Below are 22,122 nucleotides of genomic sequence, written 5' to 3'. Positions count from 1 at the left end.
TGATTCTCTCCCTATTCCTCTTGTGCTTATCTTTCAAATCTATGCCAAATATCATCTGATATCCTCTACCTGATGTCAATCATCCTCAGCTGTCTTTCAACTGTAAATTACTATCTATAATATTGAACTACAAGGCATTAAGAATAGTATTTAGCGCTCTCGATATGGTACCCATATGGATGTCACATTAGGATATTATATTCCCCCTTTTACTGATTAAGAAACAGAAGAATGAAAAAAGTTTTTAAAAATTATAAAAATTGTCAATAAATGAAAAACACTGTAAATCCAATTCTTCTGACACACAAAAGCCACCCCACTCTTGGCTCCCTCTGCGTTGTCTCAAATGTATGGATCTCTGGTTCTCTGTCCTTACCTCCTAACCATGTTCACACTGAGAGCATCTCATTTCTGGTACCACCATGAAAGCTACTGTAACCATCAGCATGGTGTGGGAAGTCATGCTTGGTGACATCTAGCTGCTCAGTGAAGAGTGCATGCATAAACAACAATTTGTGGCACTTGCACTATCTTACTTGCATACACACCCATATAGAGACACAGAGCTCCACTGTCTTCACAACAAATTCCACCTCCTTGGTGAACAATGTATTTGGACACAGAACTTAATAAAGGTGCTCCTGTCTTAACATGAAGGACTCAGGAAGTCAAGGACACCTTCCCAGTGAATCTGATCTCGATCTACGGCAACTCTGACCAAGGGACTGAAATATGTCTTAAAAGTAACCATCGTAATGTCACCTTGCCCTGCACTCTTGTCTGTGTGACCTTTAAGAGCCTTCACTCTGAACTAATGTAGCAGCAACCAATAGAGACAGTCTTCAGTTCTTTCAACACCAACCAAATACTAAGGCTATGGAGTAACAGCACAACCCATTTAGGCAGAATTATTTCTGTGAACTAATTGTAAGTAGCTTATAAAGAATGGACTGGGATGGGCTGACTAATTCCCTCACTGGCAGCAAAGATCTGAAGAAAATAAAAAGGTTTATAAAGACACGGATGAAAAATCTCAATGCCAAATGCCATGAAAATTAAATATCTTTGTTCTGTGTCAAATTAGTCCACTTTCTGACTGACTTCCTGTCATTCTGTCTGTTTGTTCTCATGTGGCTACAGAGAAGACCATGAGAAGGCTGGCTCGCATGGAGCTCACTCAGAGAACTGACCTCATTTAGAGAGTCACAGCTTTCGGGTATGGCCATCACAGACATAATAGCTCTGATAATAACACAGTTGCTAAATTACAATCCGAGCTGGAAATAAAAGAGAGGAAGTAGCAAAGAATCTATTTTCAAGAAAACGTCCCTGAACGTGTCCTTGCAAATGAGAAGAAGCAAGAAGAAACAAGGCTATTGCTGCGCAGACAACATTATCCCTCAACGAAACATTTCCCCATGTTCTCTGTGACAAGTTGGTACCTCCTGGGGGTGCCCTTCACTGTTTCAGAGCTGTGCTTGGTTCAAGACTATTCTAGACATTTACTCACAGGGTGGTGCAAATCGGTCCCATTTTACTGTGCACAGGAAAACCAATACTCCAGGCTACAGTTTTCTTTCCTTCATTCAACACATTCAGCCTGTCATTGTGCTACGTCCTTCTTTGTTTTTAATCAACTAATGCATTTATTTATTACTGTGTGTGCATGATGTATGCGTGAACCTCCTCGAACATGTGGAGGTCAGAGGACAGCTTTGCGGAATGGATATTCTCCATCCACCTTTCCGGGACTTCTGGGGATTGAACTTAGGTCTCTAGGCTTGTATAGGAAGCACCGTTACCCACTGAACCATTTCACTTAACCAAAGTTCAGTCTAGGTTAGCCTCAAACCCATGATACTCCGGTCTCCACTTCTCCAGCCAATCCTACCAGCATGTGCTTCCGTGACAGACAACATATCTTCCTTGTTCATATCTCTACCCTTGCATGTTTCAGGCTGGGGAAAGTGAGAAACCTATGACAAGCAGAATACAATCCTTGCCCGCCCCCCATTTAATGCCCCAGATAGTAGGGCCAATGCCAATATTAAAATTCAGAAAAAGAGTTTAGACAAACTGAAAGACCCTTGTAGAAGAGGAGTTGGGCTTTGCACGGTGCAAAGTCTTTACAGGGGATTTGGATAAAAAAGAGCTTCCCAGGAGAAGGGAATGTGTCCACAGCTCTTGGACTTGAAACTGGGTGTGACTTATTCACGTGACTGCGAGAGGCCCGCTCATGGTTATAAGCAGCCCTAGGGTGGAAGCTGGGGAAACAGCAAGTGGCCACTAACAGGAACAACTTTTCTTTCAAGACTATTAATACATTCTAAGACTGCTTGTAGTGATTTGCTGAACAGCTCTGGATATAAGAAACCCACTGAACTGTCTCATGTGAGTAGTGTGTGCTGTGTGGACAATACGGAACAAAGCTGCTACTTCCAAAGAACTCCTGAAAACGGTGGACCCCAGAGAGGAAGCGGGCAGCAGAGGTGTGTATAGGAGGGGGACTGATATTGCCACAGACACCACAGTCCAGTTGGGAATTCATCACACTGCATTTTTAAAATGCTGGTCATTTAGTTCCCTAAAACCTACAACCCCTCATTTAAATTTTTTCTCTTTCTTTTGAAAGTTATAATTCATTACTGGTGGTGCTGCTGGTGCTGGTGCTGGTGGTGGTGGTGTGTCTGTGTGTGTGCACACGTGTGTGCACGCACCAAAGAACTTATATAATGTAGAAATCAGAGCACAGCTTGCAGGGGGTGGCTCTCTCCTTTCACCATATTATTCCAGGACCGAGCTTGGGTAATCAGGTATGGTGGCATTTACCTTTGACCACTGAACCATCTCACCAGTTCTTGCTTGGCTTTTCTTTTTTTTTTTCAAGAAAAAAAAAACAGTAGATGGCCAAGGATGAAAGAGTGTCCCTGGGGATCCCTGACAACTACATAACATATAATCATTTCTAAGCATTTCCCTAGATTTCTCTTGATTTCTAGGGGAATTAAAGTTATTGGATTTTCATTCATTCTAGCAACCACTTATTGAATGTCTGTCTCAGGACAAGCATACAGTGCGGGCAAGGCTGCGCACGGACAGGGAGATGAGTAAGACAGACAAGCCTGCTTCACAATTGCCACTGCTCCAAATGTGACCTCACACGGGCACCTGAGAGAGAAGGGAGTCTTTGTATAAGCTCTCAATAATCTGACCCAGACTCTCTCAATCACACTGCAGTATCTGCCAGGTTGGCACGTCCCAAGCCCCCTAAACTAATGAAGTCCTGAGAGAAAGCCTGATCCCAAATAACGAACCCCCATTTAAGACCCTGAGATGATCCGCAGCAAATGTGAGGTTCAGTGTAAGGAACCTCAGGATCTCCCTCAGGATCAGCGCCCCAACTTATTCTGATGCATACTGGTTCTTCAAGAAGCGTCCTTCGAGAGAAGCAGTGGTCCTGAGATTAAACTGCTACTGTGGAGCTTTGAGAAAGAGATGTAGAGAATAATAGTGACCACCAATCCTACTTGGCTGAGGACGTATATGTATTATGCAACATTTATGGCTAGAAATTCATCTATGAAAATTAGGAGATGGGAGACTCTGGGTCAATGTTATGACCTACCTCTAAACACAACAGAAACATATGTAACTAACAAAGGAACACACGACAAGTTCCCTCTACAGTTTCTAAATACTACACAGTCAGGTGTATGAAGTGGAGTTTAAGACCCAGACACTCTACAGCTGAACATCACTGTTCCTCTACAAGTCCCTGCTTGCATGGAACCTTGATGGAATCTGTGACTTTCTTAGGCAGGAGTCAAGATCAGGAGCTGGAAAGCTGTAGCCTTAGAAGCTGCCCTGGCTCCTAACCAGCGCTCACTGGATGGGGCCAGGAGACATCAGAAGAGACGGCAAAGTTCCCAGCTTTGGCAGCATGGCGGTCAGACAGTCTCTTAAGTCAAATACAGAGTTCCTCTCTCCCTTTCTAAGCTAATCAGCCACTAGCCCGATGCACTGACAATCACAAATGCCCAGGTCCCCACTTCTGTTTCCACCCGGTACGGGCTAGTGCAACCCTGTCATCTTTTCCAGATGCTACTTCCACAGCTTTCTTGCCTGAGTCCTTCCTTCTGCCCTCCTCAACACACTTTCCAGTTTAAAACCCTTTCTCGAGGATCGGAGCTGCGGCACAGTGGTAGAACACTTGCCCCTGACGCCTGGAGATCTAGGTTCAAGCTCCAGAACTGCCAATAAAATAAAATACACGAAAAGGATCTCTCCCAACACCTCCCGGTTACCTACTGCAATTAATTTCTCCCAAAGTGTGGTCAGCAGAAGCCTAATGTGTGATTTACCAAAAGGGGATCTTGGCAGCTTCTAGAAGGCTTGCAGAGGGCACTATGACACCTGCCTTTTCCCTCCTTCTATCCCTTTCTTTTGGAAGCTGGCTAAAGCCTTAGTATGCTTTCTCTGATTGTCTGAGCCTTTTCACTTTAATTCTCTGGAGACTTAGCCACCCCCGCTTCTTCCATACAGGAGCTTGCCAAACTCCATTGCAGAAATATGCTGGCTTCCTCAGCTCCTGGCTTTAAGAGGCATGGCTTTGTTTTCTCTTCTCCATCTGCTGTCTTCAGGCAGCTGTCAAGGTTTACATCGTGACTGCCCTGGTGTTTTGCTCTCACACTTTGATAAACTGTCCTTGAGCTTCTAAGTCTGTCTTTAAATTCTTTTCTTAACAAGACTGAGAACCGAAGAGAGGTTCCTGTTTCTCAGAACGTAGGGCCATGTCTTACAGAGGCAATGCAGCCGGATGCTAGACACACTTGTAAAGGAAAAGTGATCTGAGTGCTAGGGCTGGTGGGACACTGAGCTCAAGAGGGAACCAGGAAGAGAGTCCGCCTCTGCGCTCGGAAGGACATGGAGAGCAGGCAGGAAGTGCACCGGCATGACTCCCATTTCCACAACTTTGAAGAACTCAATGGAAAAGAAGAAACACAACAGACTTTGGCATCTGGCCCGAGCCAGGGGCTACCGGAGCCCAATGGAGCATGCTCACCTGACCAGCTCACAAAGCTGGAAGTGGAAACCAAGCTGAAAATCGGCAGAGGAAGAGCCGGACTTGCTTGGCTTCAGGCTATCCCTCCAGTGAATCCAAAAAACCGTGAAGGAGGATAAAACACTGGAGCTGAGAAATGAACGTGGGATTCCACTGCTCTCCCCAAACATCGCAAGCTGGAAATCCTGGGCTTTCATGGTAACGACATTCAACACAGTCTTCATTCTCTTTAAAAGGGGTGGGGCTCTCTTCCAACCGGAGGCCGAGTGATTTCTTGTGGAGACACACTGCTGTCTGTAATAGTGGAGTCTAGTAAAGTATTTCCACTCATGCATACAACATCCACTGATCAAACCCAACCTCTCTGTCCCCGCGGCTCTCCCACTTTAACCTTTAATGCTATTTCTACTTGGAATCAACTTTTTTTAGCATCTACACATGCTGCTTGTCTTTCTGAATCTAGCTTGTAATGTATGGCAATACATTTACATAATGTCCTACAGTTCCATCCATTGTGTTGCAAATGATGGTATGTCATTATTCATGGCCGTATAATATTCTACTGTGCGTATATGCCACATGGTTCTAATTCATTGATCTGTTTGTTGATAGGCCCCTACACTGACTTCATCTTAGCTTTTGTAAACAGTGCCGTAATAAATACAGCTATGTTCGGGTATCTCTGTGGTATGCTTAATTAATTTCCTTTAAATATATGCTAAATTAGTAAGTTCATATGCAAATCTATTTTCGGTTTTTGAAGATTCTCCATAATGATTCTACTAATTTACTTTGCCACAACAAAAGCGTTCTTTCCTCCACATCGTCACCAGCATTTGCTATTGTTTAATAAAGAGAGGCTGAATATTTTATCTGTCGACAAAGAAAACCACCTATCAGTATCTGCTCTCTCCTTGAGAGGGGAGAAGATTCCAGTAATTCATGGTTGGTACCGTGTGGCTGCTGGATATGCTTCAAAGGCCCATGTGTTAAAAGGATAGCCCCCAAAATGGTGCTACTGGAAGGGCACGGGACCTTTGGAGGGGGGGCAGAAGTCTTATGACCTTACATCATTTGGAGCAAGCTCTCAAAAAAGATTGAGGAATGCCAGCCTCTCCCTCCTTCCCCGCTTGCTGCCTGTGAGGTGAGCAGTTTCTCCACCACCTGTTTGTTCCCCATCTTCGTCATCTGAGACCTCTATCATCAGCTAAGCCATGAGGCCTCTAGATCATGGCTGGACCCTCTAAAACTATAACTCAAACTAAAGCTTTTTTAAAAGAGCAAGCTGATTACATCAAGCATTCTGCTCCAGTGATAGAGAGGTGACTAATATACACTAGGAGACTAAAGAAGAAACACTTCCATTGCCCCTCCCAGTCCTCTTGACCGGGGAGCCTCGGAAGTCATATAACAATATTCCATATTTAAAGAATAACAGATACTGTTCCCCCCTATGATGAAGTGGTATCAGACAGTCAGTCAGTCTGCTGAATAGTCTCACCACCTACAGGAAAGCAATCTGGATGCTCATACACCTTCTATTCAGTATACTTGGGGTTGGGACTTTCTGCTTAGGGGATACCTTTACAAGTTCTTAGAAACTGAAAATGCATACACTCTAGAAACCAGATCAGTCACAGCTGACAAAGTTCTTGCTGAGTGTCAAGAACAAGGTGTGTGATGTACCCTCTCCACAGCTTCCTCAAGACATCTTTGTAATCCGGTCACCAAGTTCGACATAGCTCCATCCTTGAGCGGGCTGCTGGCTGGCATTTTCAAAGCCAGCTTCTCAATGCAAATGCAAAACTCGGATGAAAACTGAGCGGCGAGCTGCACATCTCACAGCCAGAATGTGTTTTAGTTGAAGAGATATGAATCAAAACACTCACAAAATCTAGGCTCTGCATTTCCTTGTCCTCTTTCTGCCTTATTCAAAGCTCCCTCTCCCTCTCTACCCTTCCTCTGCTTCTTCTGAAGTAGGTGTGAGCAAATGCATTTAGGCTACATGTATGACTGTGTATTATTTTAAACCAGAGCAAAGCCACACATTTACCAATGCACCACTCAATGCTAACAGAATTCTGATAGTTAAAATACATAGCACATGATGTCGTAGCTATGACACAAGAAGTTAGACACATGTACATGCACACACACGCTATTTAAAATACATTTAACAACACACTTCAACAAGATCTACCTCACCCTCATTACAACACTATGCCCTGCACTGATTAATAACTCCAAAATTAAACCTACAAAAATAACTTGATAAACCAACCTTGAACACCTATGGTGGCCCATCCCTTTAAACCCAGCATTTAGGAGGCAGAAGCAAGCAGATTTCCATTAGTTTGAGGCCAACCTCTTCTACATAGCAAGTTTCAGGCCAGCAAGGGCTAACCTTGTCTCAGAGATAGACAGGGGAGAGAGGGAGAGATGGAGGGAGGAGAGGGAGAGAAAGAGGGACCAACCTTTAACAAACAACACATATAACTGCACTGGAGAGAGAGATCTCAACAGGTAAGACCACGCATTGGTCTTGCAAGGGACGCAAGTTCAGATCTTAGCACCCAAGTTAGGCAGTTCATAGCTGCTTGCAGTCCTAGCTCCGGGGCATTGGATGGCTCTCTAAGCACTTGCACTCACATACATACACATACATGTATACATACACAGAATTAAAACTAAAATAATAAAACCATATATAGATACATTTAAAATGCCATGACTTTATATACTAACCTAAAAATTAATTGGAAAAGAAAATCATGTTATTTTGTAAATATGAAAATATTCAAGCAATGTTCTGATAATATGGAAGACTCACTTAGCTTTAATACATGCATACATTCAATTATTTATTTTCATGTGTCTATGTGTGTGCTTGCATGAGTTCATGTGTATCACATGTACAGCAGCCTGAGGAGGGCTGAACGGGAGTCAAATGCCATGGCACTGGCATCCCAGGCAGTCATAAGGCACCACATGGGTTCTTGGAATCAAATCTGGGTCCTCTGCAAGAGCAGCAAAAGCTCTTAACTGCTGAGCCATTTCTCCAGTTCCTTTTACATATATCTAAAGGCTTATATAGTACCCTTATATAGTACAGTATGCTGTGAATGTATTTTGTTATCATTGGTTAGTAAAGAAGCTTCTTTGGGCCTATGACAATACAGAATAGAGCAAGGTAGAAATTTCAAGCAGAGATAGAGGAGAAAAGTAGATGCCCAGGAACCTTACCGGTAAACCACGAGCCTCATGGTAAAATACAAAATAATAGGGATGGGTTAATTTAAGATGTAAGAGTTAGTTAATAAGAATCTTAAGGTAATAGGTCAAGCAGTGTTTTAATTAATACAGTTTCTGTGTAATTATTTCAGGTCTGGGTGGCCGGGAAATAAACAAGCAGTCTCTACCTACAGAAGTGCCTTTCCATCAAGTGTCTCTACCCAAGGACCAAGCACACAACTTTCAGGAATAAACATCTGAACACTAAAACAACCATCCATGAAGATTCTTGACAACCATTTGTTTCTATAACTCCAGAACTGACTCTTAGCCATGACCACCGGCAGAGTTCTCTCAGCACAAGAACCAGTTCTCACCACTGAGAATCACCTGGTTCTGACCCTGCAGAAACTGCTAAAAGCACTGGGAAATTCCAAGTCCTCTTTACCTAAGAATTGTGTCTATGCAAAGAGATGAGATATCTGCTGATGTGTGCACATTGCCAAGACAACAGCAGTCTGTCCCCTAGGATGCAGCCCTGATGAGCATCACCAAGGACACCACCTTCTACTTCAGGCACAGCTGGATGGATCATATATCTCCATGCCAAGATAACTAACTCACCAGCCCAGGACCAGTGCTTTTTCTACACTCTGGACTCCAGCAACTAATCAATGTAGGATTCCACTCTCTTACACATTTCAAAAGACCTGACAACAGGTCCTTATTACAACTGTCCCCCTCCCAATCCCACCTTCCTGAACCTTACTTGTTTAACTTGTTTGGGCAAAAGAAATGGAACTCCTAAAACTTCCAGGTAGAGAATAATACAGGTTCAGAAATATGTTCTAGTCCTGTGTGCACAGCTGGATGGAATTGCATAGATTAGCATGCTATGCAAGCAACAACCAATCAAAATTGATTTTGTAACAGACACATATAGAGTCTGCATGACTCTGCTAAAATGGCAAGGCCTGGCCTCTTAGTAAAGTTTTTTCCAATCTTCTGATGCTTTCCACATAGTTCTGCTTTTAACACTGTAAAGGAAATGTTGCCTTCCCTTCCCACCCAGTAATCGCATCTCGTTAAAAGAAAGCCGTTGTCAGATCTGTAAACTTTCATGTTCATACTGAGCCTCCCAGTGTCTTACATAGTGGGAACCATTGAACAATGACTTTTAGAGAGATCCTAAGAATTATTCTAGTCTGGCCACGCCGAAGGAGCACAAGTCAGTTTGCCTGTGCTTTTCTGTACCCTTTCATTATCTATAGAGACCTCTGTGCACTATAAGCACCTTAGTCTGTTTTCTGCTGGGCTAACAGCCAACTGCAGACTGGGTAATTCATAGGGAAGAAATGTGATCGAGTCGGGGTCTAAAGCTGAGGAGTCTGAAGACGTGAAGCCACATAGGCAGCTGCTGAGCTGTTGCTGGCTCATATCACAAAACACACCACTTAGGGAGAGAGTAGTGCCAGCTCCGATCTCCTGTCCACTTCCTAGCCTCTGGTGCCACCCTGCCACCATGTCCTCATGACCTAATCTCATCTAATGCTAATCGCTTTTCAGAGACTTTGCTTCTGGATGCCGTACCATTAACATCCAAGGGAAGAGATTAAGTCTCCAACAGATTCAAATTATAACATTCTCTAAGCGCCGCTTCCCAAGTCTCTTCACAAACCTAAGGCATTCATTTTTCCCTATTGCTAGACTGTTTTACCCAAGGCTCCCAAGTCTTCACTAAAACATAAACATTGAAATTAAGACTCAGATAAATTATCTGCAGAAAGTTATGTCTATCTATGAAATATCAAAACACATCTTAACGGAAAATTACCAGCAAGTCCTTGATAGCCCCAGTAGCATCTTGAGAGGCATGCTTTGGGGACACCATCAAACTGCACAATTTCATGGACCCATTTGAATATATACTCAGATAATACAGTGAGACAGACAAAACAACCTCGCCTTGCTTTTCCATGGCACTCCCCACCCGACTCCAGCCTGCTCCTGCACAGTGTGATTGACCTACAAACTCCGCAATCTGTTCTCCAGTGCTTTGACCAACAGAAGCCATGGTTCAAGAGAATGGATGGAGAATGGCTACCTCTGACTTTCTTCCTGAGGACCACTGCCAAGCAGGTACCCCAGGGTGGTGGTACCTTCAACAGAGAAAGCTGTGTGCCTGATTTATGGGCAGAACTTAGAGCTTCCGGTGTCTTCTACATGCCCTTCATCTTAGGAGGAGAAACAACCGTGTGGTTGCCAGCACTGTCTCCGATAGCTCCCTCGTATCCCACTGATCTCTGTGCATTTCATTAAGTCCTTCCAATCTACTCTCATTTGAGCATGGCTACATTTTTTCCTTCTGACAGAATCAGCTCCTGTCACAGAACTTATAATTCTCTGTGGCTTTGACAAATATCAGTGTCCATTTGCCTTTTAAAAATATTGCTACGGAACCATGCAAGTATTTTCTTGAATTGGAAGCTCGTGGACACAAATTGTAAGTGATAACGACAGAGAACGAAATGGAACTTGAATCCTTTCCCCTAAAGTCAGATGTAGCATTTACTTACAACTCTCGCCAGGACCTGCATACAAATTATAAGCGCTTGAATATTTCTCCAAACCCCCAAACCTCTTTCCAATGTCCTCCAGCATTGAGATGTTATATTCACTTATGCTTTATGGATATATTATTCCTATTTTAGCCCATCAGCAACTCAGGACTTTCAACTTCATTACAGAGCAAAATCAAACAAAACCGTGAAAGAAAATTTGTAGCAAATTTGAGCTAAACAAATAAAGGTCTAACTATTGGGCCGGAGAGCAGCATATTCTCTGGGAAATCCTCTGTCATGCGCCATATCAACACATGATGCAGCCCCCTTTGAGGAGTTGTCTAGTTTTTTAAAACATTATGGGCCCTCAGAACCTGGCATCACACAAAAGAATATTGCCCTAGAAGGATATGTACAGAAGGTTCTAGGTGCAGTTGTAACTCCAATTTTGACATTCTGAGAAAGGTGTCTAACCTCTCTGGGTCTCGGGTTTTTCAGCTACAAAGATGAAGCTGAAGATGGGTGTGACTTCTGCAACTTTTGTTGAAAAACTAGCAACAAACTATTACAACAGAGTAGAACAATTCTTCCTAAGCTACCAGAAGCATAACCCTGGAAAAAACGTGCTTCCTGTAATCAAGACATGTCTTACAGTTTTATATTTCAGACTGAATGCGTTGAGCTGGTTCAGTATTTTTCCTCAACCTGTAAAGGATTTATTTTAATCTAAATTTATAATACTCACAAATAAAAACAAATGTTAAATTTGCTAATCATCCTACCTAGAAATTCTATCTACCGAAACATTTTGGGGAAATGCTCCCCGTATACACAAATATCCAGAGGAAAGGATGTGAAAGGCAATTTTTAGCCGCAAGACAACTAAATAAAAATTCTTCTTAATCTTTATCAGTGGTTATAGCAGTCTAGATGAGAAGTGCTACCCCCATAGGCCCACATAACCGAACACTCGGTCCCTGGTTAGCAGCACTGTTTGGGGAGGATACGGGACCTTTAGGTATACTTGCAGAAGGACATCACAGAGTAGGGGGCAGGCTTTGAGAATCCACAGCTTCATCCCACTTCCAGCTTGCTCTCCTGTGTATGGATGCAGATGTAATCTCTCAGCTTCCTGATCTGGCTGCCCCCACCCCATGATGGACTCTCCCTCGGGAACCACAGGCCAAAATAAACTCTTTATTCCATAAGTGGTGTACAGCACAAAACAACAGCAACAAAAAAGAAGTGGATAGAGTGGGTGACCTTTTCTTTTTAATGATACAATCACACAGTACAGCCAGTATGTCACCCAGGCTACGAAAAGGAATCAACTGGCATGAAAAATAGATGGGGTACACTTTTAGGTGTCATAGTGGGATGATATCTGCTTTGATATTATTTGTATTCTTTCATTACAAGTGTGAGATATGTGTATATGTTTATGGATGTTTCTCTAAATTTCCATGTTTATAAATATATTGGGAAAAGAACTGAAGAATGCCCAATAAATTAATGATCGCTACCAGTAGGGAGGGAACAAGGTAGGAAGTTCTCAGAGACATAGATTATTACACCCAGTTTCACATTATTTAACTTTTTCCAAAATATCTCATTTTGCTGGATTGAAGATGTTAACTGTTTTTAAGACAATATTAGACTATGTACAACTGAAGTTAAAAACACTGCCAATAAAACTATGAAGTATTATTAGTCTTAAGATATAGCTCTTAGAGCTGGGCGGTGGTGGGGCATGCCTTTAATCGCAGCACTCTGGAGGCAGAGGCAGGAGGATCTCTGTGAGTTCAGTGCCAACCTGGTCTACAAGAGCAAGTTCCAGGACAGGCACCAAAGTTACACAGAGAAACCCTGTCTCAAAAAACAATATATATATATATATATATATATATATATATATATATATATATATCTTAGATATGATAAACATGAAAAAGTATACTTGTTATAAATGCTAAAAGCTAAGAGGAATTTACACTGGTACTCTAAGAATATGTATAATGGGCCCAGAGAGATGGTTCTATTGTTAAAACCACCACTGCTCTTGTAGAGGATCCAGGCTCAGTTCCCACATCAAGTGACTTACAACTGCTTAGAACTTCAGTTCCCAGGCATTTGTCACCCTCTGGTCTCCTCAGACACCTGCATGCACGTGGTGCACATATACATGTGGAGGCATGTAGACACACATGTAAATAAATAAATACATCTTTTTATAAAATATATGCATGATGGTTTACATAGCCATGCTTTCTGCTCTCAGTTAACAAACTTGACCATCAGGGGTGTTTTCCTTTAAACCCAGCACATGCGAAACCTCTCTGACCTGTGCAGTTGTCTTCCATATGCTACCCTGCAATCTCCCAGCACGTCACAAGGGCCCTGGTCATCATGATGATTAAAAGGCCCTGTGTTTTCTGGCCTTTTCAACTTTAGCCTAATTCCAGTACGGTAGTTACAATCACATGATCAAATGGGAGATGATTTGAAAATGTGAAAAATAAGTTATTAATTCCATCACTTGGATCAATAGAGCCATTCAATGAGCCATTTGATTCAATCAAATAAGTACCAAGGCATTAATCTCTGAGGCATCATTTGAGACTGATGGCATCAAGTTATAATAATGGTTCTTTGAAAATAGACTAGGGAACCAATATGTTTACCTACTATTTTAGCATGATACTCACCATATTTCCTTGTCATCATAGATGATAAATTTTTGTCCTAACTCTTATTCAAACATGATTTAAAGGAATATTTGAGAGACTGAGCTCAAGTCAAGATTTCCACTTTCATTTCTATGCCTTTGAAGATATCATAAAAACACTACGTACACTAGGTACAACTACTTTTAAACGGAGAGACTGATTCTTAAAAGGAATCAATGTCTCCTAAAACTTACTACACTTCTGGAGGGTTCCATTTAGTTGATTATTGACTTTAGAACATTCCAAACAATAATCTCAGTACTAAGGATTTCAGACCTAACAAATATTATATATATTTGTTATATATACCTGGGGGATGAGACACAGGAAAGGGAAGCAAACGAGCAACAGACAATGCACCTTCGTTGGCTTCTTAAGTCTTAAGTAAAAACATTTGCCTTCATAAAGTATAGTCTTCCCCAAAACTGTACTGAATACACTTGCTTCTTTTAAAGATCCTGAAAAAAGCCAAACACGCAGATTTAAAACCCACACACTGACACCTTACTCAGTGTCTTACATAACGCCATGGTAATTGATCATTTCAGAAAGCAAATGGCACACAGTGGCATTTGTATCCCAAAGGAAGAAATGCTTATCCACAAACAGAACACGATTTCAGATGCAGAAAAAAAAAAAAAAATCTTAGAAACTATCTAACCAAATTTCTTCATTCTATATGAGGAAAATTGAGGAGTAGGGAGATAAGGTGCCTGTCCCAAGTCACAGCTAATAAGAGGCCAAGGCCTCCAAATCCTGGTATTCTTTCAATGAGACTCTATCACCTCCTTTTCCGAAACACGATGTGAATCAATTGTAAGCTCTCAGGAGAGCAGTGAGTCTTCTGCCTGCCACCACTATCATCACTCTGCATGTGGTTCTGCGTTTATACTAACTTTTCTACACAGTACCTTGTGTAGAATGTGACCCATGGTGAGGACATACACACAGACACGGAGTCACAAGAATATATTCTATAAGATTTGGGAGAATCACTATAAAAATTATGTAAGAATGCTAGAAATAAAACTAAGTTCTTGTTCAGAATTGTGTAGTAAAAGGCAGACTTCAATCCCCAAAGCAGAAGATTATCACAGATGAGATAAGCTTTTACTTCATGGATATTTATGATATATATATGATAAATATAATTTAGATCAATAATTAATACTTATATACGCATATATGTTTTAGGGGCTTTAGACATATTAAATAACTTAATTTTTGGAACTACCAAGAAATCATTTTTTTATTGTTTCATTATTGTTGAAGCTACAGAGACAAAGAAATCAAGGGCACAGAAAGCTAAGAAACATATTCAAGAGACGTCTTAATCAAACCCCTGCCCTCAGTGCCCAATGAGCTATTTGGAAGAGGGGGGCAGAAAGACTCTAAGAGCCAGAGTGGTGGGTGACTCTAAGGGAACAGCATTCTCCAGATACAACAGGGTAGATACACATAGGAGCTCACAAAGCCTGTGTCAGTATGTATAAGAACTACACAAGTTCAAACCAGACAAAAATCCCAGCATGGAACAGGGAAAGTGGGTGGACACAAAGCCAAACTCCAAACCAAAAGGCTATTTTCAATTGGTATTTGCTGGGAAAGGGAAAAACCGTTTTCTCCAGTAGAGTGTCACTGGGCGTATTGACCGCACTCCAGGGCAGGCCCCAGAAGCACTTGACCATACCAAGCTCCATGTTTTTGTGTGTGAGCTTTTGTGTTTGTCTTGCTATTTTTGGTTTTATTATATTTTTGTTTGTTTGGATTTTCATTTTTCGAGAGAGAGAGAGAAAGAGAGAGAGAGAGAGAACATGAAGTTGGGTGGGTAGAGACGTATGGAGGACCTGGGAAGTGTTGGGGAAAGGGGAAGAATATGATCAAAATGTAGTGCATTAAAAAAAAATAAGAAAAAAAAAAGAAAGAAACATACTTAGGGACAGAACTAAGAAGTCAGGAGCTAGATGCATTCCCAGGTGCTCTGGACAACATTATTAGACTGCAGTGTCTTATAGAGTGAAAAATTCAAAGGCAAACTACATTTTCATAGCTGACACCTATGATCAATATAAAAGTAAAAAGTTTTAAGTTTTACAGAGAATTGAAAATATCGAGAAACACCATATTATTTACCAAAATTTTAACCAAGCGGGTGAGATCAGCGACACTGGGAACAGAATCTGGTGTGATTAAGATGCATTAAGATATCATAGGAACTGGTAAGAGGCAAAATCAGAGGGCTGCCATCTTCAGTCTACACCACCAGGCTCGTCTACACCACCTGGCTCGTCTACACCACCAGTCTCGTCTACACCACCAGGCTCGTCTACACCACCAGGCTCATCTACACCACCAGGCTCGTCTACACCACCAGGCTCGTCTACACCACCAGGCTCGTCTACACCACCAGGCTCGTCTACACCACCAGGCTCGTCTACACCATCAGGCTCTTGACTGGGGATCGCCAATATTCACATAGGAGTATAGCTTTCATTTCTGGTCTCATGAATGCAAAGGCTAAAAGAAAATCCAAATGCTCCCATTTATTTTATTTACTTTGGATTTTTAAAGAGTCTCTGTTTATGGCCTAGGCTGGCCTTGATCTCACAATTTTCTGCCTTGGACTTCTGAGTACTGAATTACATGCTCAAAACATCCTACTTTGAGTGTAAACCTTTTTAATATCTTTCCAACAGATTAAAAACAGGACATGTGGAACACTGACAGTGGAGAAGTAGCTAAGTCAACCACTAAAACTGCACATTGCTATTCTAAAGACCAGATAACTATGGAGCCAGAACAAGTTCTGGTCTTCCTAGTGCTCACAAATGGTCTTGAGAGCCGTTGGGGCTACCTTTGTCCTGCAAACCAATATGTGCTGTCAAAACGGCAGCAGTTTTTCCATTAGCCTCACACTCTCCAAAGTCTTAAAAGGTTCAAAGCCCAGGTTGTGAACGTATACAATTCCCTATCTCTGCCATCGTTTTATACGAACTGTAAACTCTCTTGGGAGTGTCCTGTCTTTAATATATAAGGCACATGCCTCTACTACACAGCTTTGGCAATGCGGGTTTCAGTCCATTGTGGGGCTGTGTAACTAAATGTGCCATCACCAAAAGTCTGACAGAAGTTTCTGAACCCCTGTGACCAAAGGCATCAGGTTCTGGCATGGAATGAATAGATGATGTCTCTGGTGGCACGATCCCCTTCTGGGGCACAACTTGACTGCAGCGTTTCATACCACCATCACGCCAGTCAACACCACCATCACGCCAGTCAACGCCACCATCATGCCAGTCAACGCCACCATCATACCAGTCAACGCCACCATCACGCCAGTCAATGCCACCATCATGCCAGTGAAACACCTCTGTGCAAAGTCCAGACCTATATGTTAGAACCTGCAGTGTTGTAGTAAGAGGGTGTCCCGCCGCCCGGCTAGCTTAAGCCCTAAAATAACCACAAAGAAATTGTATTAATTAAATTACTGCCTGGCTCATTAGCTCTAGCCTCTTACTGGCTAACTCTCACATCCTGATTAACCCATTTCTATTAAATCTGTATATCACCATGTGATTGTGGCTTACCAGCAATAGTCTAACCTATGTCTGTCTCGGGCAGGAGATTCATGGTGTCTGCCACACTTCCCTTCTTCCCAGCATTCTTTTCTGTCTACTCCGGCCACTTAAGGCCTTTCTATCAAAAGGCCAAGGCAGTCTCTTTATTCAACCAATGAAAGCAACACACAAACAGAAGAAGCTCCTACACCATTGGGTGGTACCTATGAAGTCACCTCTGATAAGGGAATAGTAGTATAATTACAGAAACTAGACTTTCTGATTTTCCTAACATTATCCCCAGCATGGAGGTTTTCAATACATAGCAGAGTACTAGAAATTTTTTATTGTTATGTGAAGTTGCTAATGGGTTTCATTTTTTAAAAGTTTACATAAATTTTGGCTTGGGATTAGGACAGAATTTCCAATAATTTCTGAAATGGTCTTAAATATACGTATGCCATTTCATACTATATGTTTATGAAAAGTGAATTCTCAGCATTGATAATTATAAAATCAAAATACTGGTCAACTCTGTCCTGTAGTATCAAATATTCCCCTAAGATTTAATTGTTTAGTAAGTTATTTTATATGTATGATTGCTTTGCTTACACGTATATTTCTGCACATGAGTGCACAAACACATGAGTGTCTGGTCCTGCAAAGGCCATAAGAAGACATTAGTCCCCTAGAGCTGGAGTTAAAGACAGGTGTGAGCCACCATATGAGTGCTGGGAATTGAACCCAGGTCCTCTGAAAGAGCAGTCAGTACTTATAACTAATGAACCATTTCTGCACCCAAAAAGTCTGTTTGTTAGTTTGCTTCCTTCCTTCCTTGCTTCCTTGCTTCCTTCCTTCCTTTCTTATTTATTTATCTATTTGATTATTTATTTACATATTTGATTATTTGAGAACTTGGCTGTTCTGGAACTTTCTAAGTAGACAGGGCTGGCCTTGAACTCACAGAGATTCCTCTGCCTCCCTCTCCTGAGTGCTGAGATTAAAGGCATGTGCTACCATGCCTGGCTTAATTCTTTGTATGAAAGTAAACGGCTTTCTGACCCAGTGTCTGCAGTGATACAGATTTTTGTAAAGACCCTTATGGGGAAGACCATCACCCTTGAGGCTGAATCCTCAGATGCTATAGAAAATGTAAAAATCAAGATCCAGGTTCAAGAGGGAAATTCTCTTGATTGGCTAAGGCTGCTTTTTGCTGGTAAGCAGCTGGAAGATGCCATACTTTGACTACAACATTCAAAAGGAGTCTACCCTTCATCCTGTGTTGGGACTTCATGGTGGTGCCAAGAAAAGGAAGAAGTCTTACAGCATTCTCAAGAAGACTAAGCAGAGGAGAAGGTTAAGTTGGCTGTGCTGAAACACACATTGAAATATTGTGAGAAAATAGATGGATGAAAATGCAAAATGAGCTGCCTTTCTTGAGAGTGTCCTGATGGAAGCGGTGCTGGAGATTGCATGGCCAGTCACTTTGACAGACATTACTGTGGCAAGTCGTGTCTGACTTAACTTCTTTAACAACCCAGAAGACAAGAGATGGTATGAGCTAACAAAACAGGCAGGAACTGAAACAAATTTAAGCAAGTGCATTCGTCTAACTCATATGGAAGTTTGATTTAATCTTTAATGAATGGTGAAATTATGGGTATACCAAAGGAATTGTTTTAGTACTTTCTGAAATTTGTTTATCACTGTATGTTCACGATGATGTATGTGTGGACATTTGGGGCAGGCATAGGACAACTTTATGACACCATTTCTTTCAATCAACCTTTATGTCGTTTCTGAGGATTGAACTAAGATGATTAGGCTTGGACACCAAGCCTTTTTACCTGATAAGTCATCTTGCCAGCCCAAAAAACTGTTTGAAAATAAATTATTTATAAATTATCAGTAAATTCTTAAATTGCGTATCTATATGTATTTATATACCTATAAAATTGATTAAATTTTCCCATGTAAAAAGGGGCCAGGCTAAGTCAGCTGGTTAAAATTCCTGTTTTCACAGCCCCATAGCTGATACAAACATATTAAAAAGCATTTAAGTCTGCCTGTTTCTTAAGCAGAACAGAGATCTGTAGAGTTTGCTGGTCTAATTTTTAGTTTAACTCCACTGTCATGTGAGTGAAATCACAATATGACTACTATTTGAAAGGACAAGTCAGGGAGGCAAGACAAGATGAAAAGGGATAACCAGCGCAGTCACGTCCTCTATTCCTCTTTCTTGCCTTGCTTACCTGGAGAAGGGATGTTAAAGAAGAGATAGAGACAAGAACAACAAGGACTATCAACATAGAAATAAGACCCAGTGGAAACGGAAGACTAATTGCAGAGGGAAGCTGTGGTCCCCTCACTTTATGATGTGTTTGCATAGTTGCTGTTGGCTTCAGACTGAGCCTCACACAGATGTCTGCCACAGGGTGATGTTGCATTTACCGAGGACACATAATTGGAGCAACGGTACTATATTCTAACACTCTGGACTCAATCGTACTACGGACATGAAATGTCCCTCAAGGCGCTTCTTTGCCAGGTGATGGACTTTGAGGAGGTGGATGGATTCTGAGGCCTCTTATCTATTAACAGAGTCATGGATGCATGACTCAATGGCACTTATCAAGAAGTGGTCAAAGGAAGAAATTTAGACCTACTTGGAGGAACTAGGTCACAGAAGCTATATTGTGGTCCCTTCCTGTCTTCTCTTTCTCTGCTTCTTATCTACCACGAGATGGAGAAGTTCCTCCGCCACACATTGCTGCCACGGTGATATTCTACCCAAAAACATGAAGCCAAGAACCCTCCAAAACCTTGAGCCAAAACCCACTCCTTGAGCTGTTCTCGCAGGCACTTCAGTCATACAATGCAAAAATAATTTCCCATGACTCGTTATAACTAAAGAAATAAAAGCTGCACCTGAACAGGGGTGATGGTTGAGATACATAATACTTCCACCTGTGACCCCAAAATAGCAAACTAACAAGAAACTAGCAGGAGGGGAAAATTCATGGGTTCTAGTCAAATTTAAGGAATTTTTCTCTTAGCATCATAACAATTTAATGTGGTAATCGTTTCTACACATATTTTAGAAACCATCCTTTATAGGAATTTGATTGAAGAAAAGCCTGTGCTCACCGTTTACTTCACAGACCCTGGCTTCCCACCACAATAGCTCAGCTGAGCAAAACGACTGCATTCCTCGGTCACACAAACCCTAGGGATGCCAAAACCCAGCCCTTAGACTCGTTTACAAACCAGGGTTCCTACTCTAGAAGTGGACCAAGACTTCCTGCCCCAGAAGGGATTCGCTGAGCCGCCAAAGAACAGAGACCTTTGGTTCAGTTGTTTCCAAGAGAAATCCACACCTTAGTGTCTCTAGAACATTTTCCTGAAGACCCTAAAATACATCAACCCTCAGTTTGAAGTTTATCTTCATCCCTAAGAAGCACAAGGACATGTCATCATACACAAAACAACTTCACGGCACCTTTGAAAACAGTAATCCTTCTTTCTGTAGTAGAAGTTGTGGCTTTTCAACCGTCTTGCTTTTCTTTCATCACATCAAAAGCAGTTAATCTTCCTTCTCCTAAATTTCTACAGTAAAAGCATCCCACTGAATATCAACCATCAGTAAGCAAAGCATGAAACATACCCATGTGTGGATGAATGTGATGTATGAGATGGCACAGTATACGCACACACGTGGGGGCACAGACATTTAGACAAATAAACAGTTATGCAGCTTATTGGAAACAAATAGTTTGAAAAATTCATATGTTTGTTACCCTTAGAACAGTGCATAGTACATATAGATTTAAATATAACATACATTATAATTGGTACAATTTTCTTTCACCTTATTTTTTACCACTGTAATCATTCTAATTACATTGATAACTACTTTATATCTCCTTTGTGTGACTGAGAATATTTTAAGACTGTTTCCCTCTGTAATAAAGGCTTTGAATTAAGGCCTGATCGTCTTTCTCCCTGAAAATGACCAAGCCACCTCCTTTCAAATTGAAGCATCTAGAAATGGAAGAGCTTGGGCCTAAGACACCAGCTCCTCTGTACAGCTAAGCCTGGCCTCGCTTTGCAAAGTACTTTGAGAATCTATGCTTCCTTTAAAAGCATTCAGAATTCTACGTGGCTGTGCAAAGCACTGCCTGCACTGGCTGGCTGCAGGGTTAGCATGCTTGGTATTTAGTCCGGTGAGGACAAGACTTAACAGACTAGGATGTGACACACAGTAGCAGGCTGAGAACAACCTATTGACACGGCTGGGCATTGACAGCTGAAAACAGCACCATACAGTTAAGCAGTGATTATCTAAAGTAGTGGACTTCGGGTAACCTTTCTGCTTTTTGATTCTGCTTATTCATCCCTATTTAAAAAAACTATTATTGTTTATACAATAAACCGCCAGGACCTGTATTATATACACTGGAGCAGTAAAAGTAGGGTGCTGGGTCACACGTACACAGAAGCCAATGACAGCCTGTATACATGACCCGCTGTAAGTGGCCCGGTGTCAGCACAGACTCATCACGAGGACAAACTCTATTGTTCATGTTAAAGTGACCCACAAAGTAACGTGGGGCTGTGGGCAAAGCTCAGAGGTGGAATCCTCGCCTGGCGTGTACAAGTCACTAGTATGCATCCTCAGAGAAACCAAAATTGTGAAGTAAGGTGACAGACAATGCAAAATCTCCTACTCTTACGAGAGACCTTGCTGGGGCCACTGAATGGGTTTTTCTTTTTTGTTGTTGTTGTTGTTTTGTTTTGTTTTGTCTTGTTTTGTTTGTAGTTTGTTATCATTGGGAATGATCCTGGGCCTTGACTACCTTCCTGGAATCCAGAGCAGAAGTTAACCGACTTGCCCAAACAGGCTCCTCAGGACTAAAGAATCCGATGTGTCCATACTAAACTACGTTCCAGCATGCTTCTCTATCCTTTCTTCTGTGTGCAATAAG

At 41.8% G+C, this 22,122-nt stretch overlaps 1 protein-coding gene across 5 annotated transcripts in view; it reads right to left on the bottom strand.

The window, feature by feature from the left end:
• Cacnb4 (calcium voltage-gated channel auxiliary subunit beta 4) overlaps positions 1-22,122 on the bottom strand; it is a 252,035-nt gene that overhangs the window by 104,364 nt on the left and 125,549 nt on the right. The window lies entirely within an intron of this gene.

Source organism: Chionomys nivalis, chromosome 22 (assembly GCF_950005125.1).
Source record: "Chionomys nivalis chromosome 22, mChiNiv1.1, whole genome shotgun sequence".
Classification (NCBI taxonomy): Eukaryota; Metazoa; Chordata; class Mammalia; order Rodentia; family Cricetidae; genus Chionomys; species Chionomys nivalis.
This window is presented reverse-complemented; position numbering and strand designations above follow the sequence as displayed.